Source organism: Orycteropus afer, unplaced genomic scaffold (assembly GCF_000298275.1).
Source record: "Orycteropus afer afer isolate SDZICR_OR568_19922 unplaced genomic scaffold, OryAfe1.0 scaffold00107, whole genome shotgun sequence".
NCBI lineage: Eukaryota > Metazoa > Chordata > Mammalia > Tubulidentata > Orycteropodidae > Orycteropus > Orycteropus afer.
The window spans coordinates 9397674-9406586 of record NW_006921694.1 but is presented as its reverse complement, the minus strand read 5'-3'; the positions used below and the strand labels follow the sequence as shown (position 1 = coordinate 9406586).

Here is an 8913-nt window from a genome sequence, read left to right as displayed (position 1 = left end):
CTGTACCTTGACCAGGAGGCTGTCATTCGAACAGAACAAGAGGACACTGCATGGTTTAAATCAGGAAGGGAGTGCGTCAGGGTTGTATCCTTTCCCCATACTTGTTCAATCTATATGCTGAGCAAATAATCCAAGAAGCTGGACTATATGAAGAAAAGCGTGGCATCAGGATTGGAGGAAGAATCATTAACAACTTGAGATACGCAGACGATATAACTTTGCTTGCTGAAAGTGAGGATGACTTGAAGCACTTACTGATGAAGATTGAGGAACACAGTCTGCAGTATGGATTACATCTCAATATAAAGAGACAAAAATCCTCACAACTGGACTTATAAGCAGCATCACGATAAATGGAGAGAAGATTGAGTTTGTCAAAGAATTCATGTTGCTTGGTTCTACGATCGATGCCAATGGAAGCAGCAGTCAGGACATTAGACAACGTATAGCACTGGGTAGGTCAGCTGCAAAGGAATTCTTTCAAGTGCTGAGGAGCTAGAATGTCTCCTTGAGGACAAGGTGTGCCTGACACAAGCCATGATATTTCCAATCGCTTCATATGTATGTGAGAGCTGGACAATGAATAAGGAAGACTGAAGAAGAGTTGATGCTTTTGAGTTGTGGTGCTGGCAAAGAATGCTGAAGGTACCATGGGCTGCCAAAAGAACTAACAGATCTGTCCTGGAGGAAATGTGGCCGAGATGCTCCTTGGAAGCGAGGATGGCCAGACTTTGTCTCACCTACTTTGGTCATGTTGTCAGAGGGGACCATTTCCTGGAGAAGGATGTCATGCTTGGTAAGGTGGAAGGTTAACAAAAGAGGGGAAGGCCTTCAACGAGATGGATTGACACGGTGGCTGTGACAATGGGTTCAAGTATAAGAAGGATAATGGAGCTGGTTCGGGATCGGGCAGTGTTTCGTTCTGCTGTGCATGGGGTCTCTATGAGTCAGAAGCGACTTGATGGCACCTAACAACAACAACAACAACATAGCAACCCCGTCCATACCTGAATGATACAATGTCTGGCCCTGTGTCACTCTTACAATCAGTTCTATCTATCTCACTGTGTCAGTTCATCTTGTTGAGGGCCTTCCTCTTATTCACTGACCCTCTTCTCTATCAAGCATAAGGTCCTTATCCAGGGACTGGTCCATCCAGAGATGTCTAAAATACATAAGATGAACTCTCTCCATCTTTGTTTCTAAAGAGTACTCTGGCTGTACTTCCTCCACCACACATTTGTTCATTCCTCTGGCAATCCATGGTCTATTCAATATTCCTCACCAATGCCATAATTCAAGGGCATCAATTCTTCTTCGGTCTTCCTTATTCATTGTCCAGCTTTCACATGCATATGAGACAACTGAATATACCATGCCTTGGGTCAGGTACACTTATTTCTCAAAGTGACATCTTTGCTTCCTAATACAGCAAATAGGTCTTTTGCAGCAGATTTGCCCAATGCAATACGTTGTTTAATTTCATGACTACTGCTTCCATGGGTGATGACTGTGGATCCAAGTAAAATTAAATCCTTGACAACTTCAATTTTTTGTCTCTTTATCATGATATTGCTTATTGTACCTGTCGTAAGGATTTTTTTTTTCTTTATGTTGAGATATAATCAACGTTAAAGGCTGTAGTTTAACCTTCATCAGGTCCTCTTCTTTTCCGTATGCAAGATTGTATCATCTGCATACCACAAGTTGTTAATGAGTCTTCTTCCAATCCTGATGCTGCATTCTTCTTCATATAGTCCACCTTCTTGGATTATTTGCTCAGTATACAAATTGAATAATGATGATAAAAGGAAACAACTCTGTCACACGTCTTTCCTGATTTTAAACCACACAGTATCTACTTGTTCTCTTCCAGTGACTACCTCCTGGTGCATGTTCTGCATGAGCACAATTAAATGTTCTAGAATTCCCATTCTTCACAATGTCATCCATAATTTCCTACTATCAACACAGTCGAATGCCTTTGCATTGTCAATAAAACACAGGTAAACATCTTTTTGGTATTCTCTGTTTTGAGCCAAGAACCATCTGATACTAGTAATGCTATCCCTCATCCCCCATCCTTTTCTGCATCCAGTTTGAATCTCTGGCAGTTCCCTGTCAATGTACTGCTGCAAAATTTTGAGCAAAATTTTATTTGCATGTGGTATTAATGATACCCTTCAATAATTTATACATTCTGGTGGATCACCTTTTTTTTGGAATGGGCACAAATATGGATCTCTTCTAGTCAGTTGGCCAGGTAGCTGTCTTCCAAATTTCTTGGCATAGATAAGTGAGTACTTCCAGCCTTGCATCTATGTGTTCAAACATCTCAATTGATATTCAGTCAATTCCTAGAGACGAGTTTTTGGTCAATGCCTTCAGTGCAACATGGACTTCTTTCTTTGATTCTGCTCATCTGTCAGCTAGTCATACTGTGGTGGCTTGCATGTTCCTGTGATACTGGAAACTATGCTACCAGTATTTCAAATACCATCAAGGTCACTCATGGAAGATAGGTTTCAGTGGAGCTTCCAGACAAAGATACACTAGGAAAAAGGATCCAGTGATTTACTTCTAAAAAATTAGCCAATGAATACCATTTATCTTCACTAGCTGGAAATTAACCACACAAAAATATTGGGACCATTTATCCTTGATTGGAGGTCCCCTGCTTCGGCCCAGTTAAAAAAAAGCTTTTTTAGTATGCAATGAAATTAAAAGATAATTTGCAGGATTTTGAATTAAAATGATTGTTTCTCTAGCACCAGTATGTCAAAAAGTCTATGTGCCTTTTATTACGATACCTGGTTCTATAATAAATCATGTTTACATAATGATACCCATTGCATACTTTTTATTAGGTATAAATTTCTAATCAACCTATAAACAAAGCACAGAGGATTAAATTATAGTTATGGAAAATAATCTAAATATTACAAATCTTGATAATATAAAAATAATAATTAATGAAAAAAAATCAGGAGGAGGAAAAGAAGATGAGAAGTAGTAGTATAAGTAAATTTCTCATCTATCATAGGGACAATCAACAGTTATTGAACAAAGATGAGAAATCAGGAAATAGAATCATAGTGTTCAAACATATAGGAGTAATGATTGAAATAACTAAGGGGTTATTCTTCATCACCAGGGGTTCTATAAAAGAACTAAAATCATCCATACAATCGAATGCTATGAAGCTGTTAGAAATAAATTAGATAGTTCTATATATGCTCACTAAGAAGTATGTTTATAACATAATATTAGGTAGAAAAAGTAACAATGATCCCATTTATGTAAATATATATGCACTCATATATAAATGTATGCGTGTGTATTATACATTTATATGGACATAGAAAAAAATACAGAATTGGATCCAAAGGATCAGAAAGGAAAGATTGCCATCATTATTTTATATATCTATATACTGTAGCTCTGGTAGCATAGTGCCTAAGGCACTTGATTGCTAACCAGAATACTGGCGGTTCAAACCCACCAGCCACTCCTCGGACGGAAGATGGGGCAATCTACTTCCATAGTGATACTGCCTCAGAAACCCAAGGAGGGGTCGCTATAAGTCGGGTCCGACTCAACGGCACATAACAATAACAATACAACATGAATTGTTTATATTTTTATAATGATTATTAATTTTACTTGTAAAAATTAACTAAAATAAAATGAAGATCCTCCCTATAAAAAAGGTATCATTGCACTAGGAGACTGAGATTTAAGTCAAGAGTAAGGACGATTCATTTAAAGCTTTCCTTCCACCATCTGCACTCAAAATGAACCATGAATCATCTCACATACAAAATTATTTTTGTTTTTATATGCTTTCCTTTTTGAACTATCCTTCTAGTAGCTAAATTAAAATAAGTTCACTACTTCTTTCCTAGGTTACTACCTAATTGTTTCATGTCTTCTTTTTGTTTCTCAAATATTCACTGCTTTATGCCACTTAGGGCTTTCAATTTTCCATTCCATTCAATAAAAGACATGCTGAGAATATCAGCACTCTGCTTATTTGTATAAGAAGCTATATTTCTTATTTTTTCACAATATCCCTACTCTCTTTTCCTAGCAGGACTCTCAGACCTACCAAGTCCCCCTTCCTTTCACCTCTTTCTGACTTTCTAGATGAGCAGCAGCACAAACTACTCTCTGAATTCCCCTATGCAGGTCAAAGCACAGCAAGGGCAGTGGCCCCAAGGAAGAAGTATCAGAAGAAAATCAGCTACTTCTAAGGAAAAGTAGGCTGCTGGGAGCATTTTGGTGACCTTATTTGTGAGGAAGCATGCATGCATATATGCTTACAAATACTTAAAGCCTGCTTCTCTCACCCAAGTTTTTAAGGAATGATTATAGTTTACATGATGCTAAATCCCTCCCATTTCCTGAAGTCAAAGCATTAAAATTAAGTTTAAAACACATTAGCTCCATTTCCCTATTTTTACAATGCTAGGTTTTACTATTAAGCACTGGAGGGTGGGTGTTATTCTCTTTGCCCTCTCTTATTTTTTAATAACAGTTTGTTTTCAGGTTTTCCTAGTTGCCCATTGTGAGTTTTCAATTTTGAGTTCATAGATGTGGGACCTCCATGTGTGCCCTTATATTTTTTTACTATATTAAAAAGTTTGGTTTGGGTTCCCAGAGCATTCTTGATTACTTGTGGCCAAGTACTGGCCAACTGATGCTGTAATTCACTGGAGGGGAACTTGGGCCTGCCATAGAAAAATAATTTTCCCCTCTGTGTTCCAGCTTCCAATTTAGGTTTGTAGATATTTTACCATATTTTGTTCATTTGTTTTAGTTGAAATTGTCTCAAATGTTTAGTTTTGCTTTTCTAATATCATGAAAAAGATAAGAAAAACAAAACACAGATGACCCAAGTTCTGACCTTCCTCATCTTCATTTCTAGATTTAAAGTTACTTTAAATATTATTTGTTCCAACAATAAATTATTGCTTTCTAAAATGCAATGGCTGTTACAAAAGAATTATATAATAATTTTGTATTTTATTAAATTGAAAGAAATTTCATAGTGCTGACAGAAGAAAAATTATCAGGGGTAGCAAACTGTCATTTGGATTTCAAAGCTCTACCGTTGCAGAGCACATCACAAATGATTTATTAACTTTTGCCCTTGTTAGTGAAAGGAGCTCTGGTGGCACAGTTCCTAAGGCATTTGACTGCTAACCAGAAGGTTGGCAGTCCAAACACACCAGCCACTCCGTGGAAGCAAAACTGGGCAACCTACTTCCATAAGGATTTACTACCTCAGAAACCCAAAGGGGGTCGCTATGAGTCGGAATTGACTCAATGACAGTGAGTTTGGTTTGGTTTGGTTGTTAGTGTAGTGAAAGGTGTTTGGGATTAAGCAGTTAAACTCCTCAGAGAAAGACTGACATAAGTGAGAAGAAGGGGAAGAAAGGTGAGAAAGGCCTTTTTGAAAAGGGGTGGAGAAGCAGTAACAGGTGAGAGAAATGCACTCCTGCAACTTCTGTACCTAACAGAGGCAGCTTGCCCAGAACAGCCAAAGTAGGACAAAAACGATGGTTAGTGTATCAGAAGTTATTCCAGCCTAGGTCACTAGGCTAGATTGTCAGTGCTGTTGCTGGAAACTAAAAGTGGTTTGACCAAGAATGGGGATGTGGGCACTGACAGCTTTTAGAGAAGGCTTCATAGTAGTGCAATCACTGCTTTTTATCCATAGACTCTGGATAATGTGAGATTGAAGATTTGACTGAGGTCATTCTTGCTTTCCAAAAAGAGCATTCAATATCACTACTTGGATCAATACCAGACACATGGCAAACTCATTCTGTCGGCAGAGAGAAGGGAGAAGTAGGAAAGAGGAGGAAGAAGAGACGGAGGATGTTATCCACTCAGCCTCTTTTATTAATGTAACAAAAGTATTTTGACATATTTCCCAGAATGAGTCATAATGTCTGCCCCTAGTCATTTCCATTCCAAGCCTGTGCATGTTTAAAGCTTTTATGCTGAATTCCCTCTCCTTTTGTGTCATTCAGCAGACCTCCTGGTTCTCCTGGCTCGATAATAACAGGTCTCAAAAGGAGGAAACCTGTTGCCTCTGCACCAAAGCAGAAGCTGTGTGATGGCTGGGCCAACACAGTGCAATAACAACAGAAAAAGCAGAGAAGCACACTACCACACCCCATCCTCATGCTACAAATCTTAGGGAATCTTTCCTTAATACCACTTCTTAACTTCCTTGAGCAAATCATGTTCTTCTGTTGCTGCATCCACAATCTTAGGGTTGGAAACAGACTGATTCAATTGATGATCAATTATCTAATAATTAGCCTAAAATTTGTATTGTTTAAATTTACATTTCATATAAATGAGGAGACACACTGGTATCCTTCAAGAATTTCTGCATTCTTCTGTTTCTTTCAACCTCTGACCATGGTGTAGTAGCCTAAACTAGATTTATCCTTCCACCTTAAACAACTAGAAAAACCAGACAAAAAAGTATGACATTAGGATTTTTTAGACATTGGGTGAAGATAACACAAGACAGTCATCTCTGAGTGAAGGGAAATACATAAGGTAAAGCCTATAGCATACCAGCACACTGCCTGAAGAAAGTTTCCAGACCATAATGTAGGGAAGGTGGAATCCAAATAGCGTCACAGTGTCACTGAGTTGTGAAGACAGAGTTCAGAGTTTGCAGAACCTAAGGGAGCTAGAATTCGTGGGGCAGAGTACAACAGAAAGAACTCTGGAGATCTGAGAGGAGTTCCTTTAAGTCTTTGGCCAAGTAGCGATTGCACATATGTGTGAGGAAAATAAGGCTTTGGAAGAAACAGCAAAAAGGAAGTAGGCAGAGAAATCCTCAGAACTCATATAGGGGCAGAACAGTTCATATTCCCACCAGCTAGAATAGAAAGACTTCCTACTATATACAACAATGAGTGGCACCCTCAGAGGGAAAATTCCTTGATGGCAATCTGAATTAGCTCTAGTCTGTTCAGGACCTGCACTAACAAATCTTAAAAGCAAGACTTTGCATCAAATCAAACTATTCTAAGTATCTTAACTGTATCCCAGAAAAAGCCCAAAAATTTTTAAAGGGGGAAAAAAATTCAATACTTAATAATGTAAAATTTACAATGTCTGTCATCCAATGAAAAATAGCAGGAATTTTTGCTGAAAAGATCAGTCGTTGAAAACATTATGGATCACAATTCAATTCTGACACACATCGGGCTACCATGAATCAGAACTGACTTGACAGCAACTAGAAAGTACACACACACACACACACACACACAAAGAAGCAGGAAAATATGAGTGGTAACCAGAAGAAAAATCAATCATTAGAACCAATTGCCATCAAGTTGATTCTGACTATGGTGACCCCATGTGTGCAGAGTAGAAATGCTCCACAGAGTTTTCAAGGCTGTGACCTTTTGGAAACAGATCACCAAACCTGTCTTCTGAGGTGCCTCTGGGTATGTTCAAACTACCAACCTTCTGGCTATCAGTCAAGCAAGTAACAGTTTTGCCACCCAAATTGCTCTCTCTCTCTTTTTCTCTGTCTCTATCTATCTATATTCTATAGATAGATAGATTCTGTAACAACTGTTTCAAATAACAGAATACAGAAGAGATGACCCTATGCCTATTCAGGCCTAGCTTGAAGAGGACTGTATGCTTCTGAATTGGTCTTGGCCCCTAAGCAGCTACATAAGAAGTCCAATTGCACTATTAGAGAGACCAGTGATGAGATCTGCAGACCACATGTAAAACCCCCAGTTCATCCTTAACAGTCATCCTACCAAGGCACCAAGCATGTGAGTGAAGCCATCTTTTCTTCTCCAAATCAGCCCAGCTACCAGTTGAATATCATGCAGTGACCCCAAGCAAATCACATGAAGCAGGAAAAACACACAAAGAAGTCTTGGCAGAATTACTTACCACAAAATCAATCATGGGATAATAAAATAAATTATGACTTTAAGGTGCTTGCACTGGGATAGTCTGTTACATAACAGGAGATGTCTAAAACATGAATCATACATTCTTTTTTGTACATTGTCTCTTTATGTCATACACTTATGTACATATATCTATTATACCTTAATAATTTTTACTAATATACATGAGATGCCTACAGAATAAAGATAGTAATCAACGTATGTCTGGCAGCAATGAACGCCAAGGTGAGGTGACAGTAATGCTGGCTGTGATGGTTAAGGTTATGTGTCAACTTGGCTGGGCCATGATTCTCAGTGGTTTGGCAGTTATGTAATGAAGTAATTTGGGAGTTATGTAGTGATGTAGTCATCCTTCATTTTGTGATCTGATGTGAGCATCCTCTATTTTTGCATAGTGATAATTTTCACACAACAACCAGGTCTTTAGAACTTAACCATGTTGATAAGTGTTCTGGTTACCTAGTGCCACTCTGACAAGAATATACCACAAAAAGGATGGCCTTAACAAACAGGAGTTTATTCTCTTACAGTTTGGAGTCTTTAAGTCCAACTTCAAAGTGTCAGGCTCTAGGGGCTGGGTGAAAGCCCCTCAGCCTTGGGCTACTGCTCTGCCTCCAGCTCCCGGCCCACTGAAGCTAGAGGCTTTTCTTCACTCAGCTGCTGGCTGCTGAGGCTGCCAAGCCCAAGGTTGACAAGTAAAAAGGCACAGTCCTGATGTTACCAAACCACATGACAGGCCATTAATTCAAGTTCATTTTAAGTCCTAAGGTCGACAGAGCATGGCAGGTTGTTGAACAATGACACGGCTACATGCAGGGTTCAAGGTGCCATAAGCTAGCTACTATCCCCAAAGCTTCTCCTTATATACAGGAAACAGACCATATCCCAAAGGCAGCTACTCAGCTACATGTGGTAGATCCCACCATGGAGTTGATCGCCAGTC

General features: G+C 38.9%; 1 protein-coding gene across 1 annotated transcript in view; it reads right to left on the bottom strand.

Moving 5' to 3' along the window:
* The window catches only part of ATG10 (autophagy related 10), a 605094-nt gene that overhangs the window by 471959 nt on the left and 124222 nt on the right, over positions 1–8913 (bottom strand). The gene's annotated exons all lie outside the window — the stretch shown is intronic.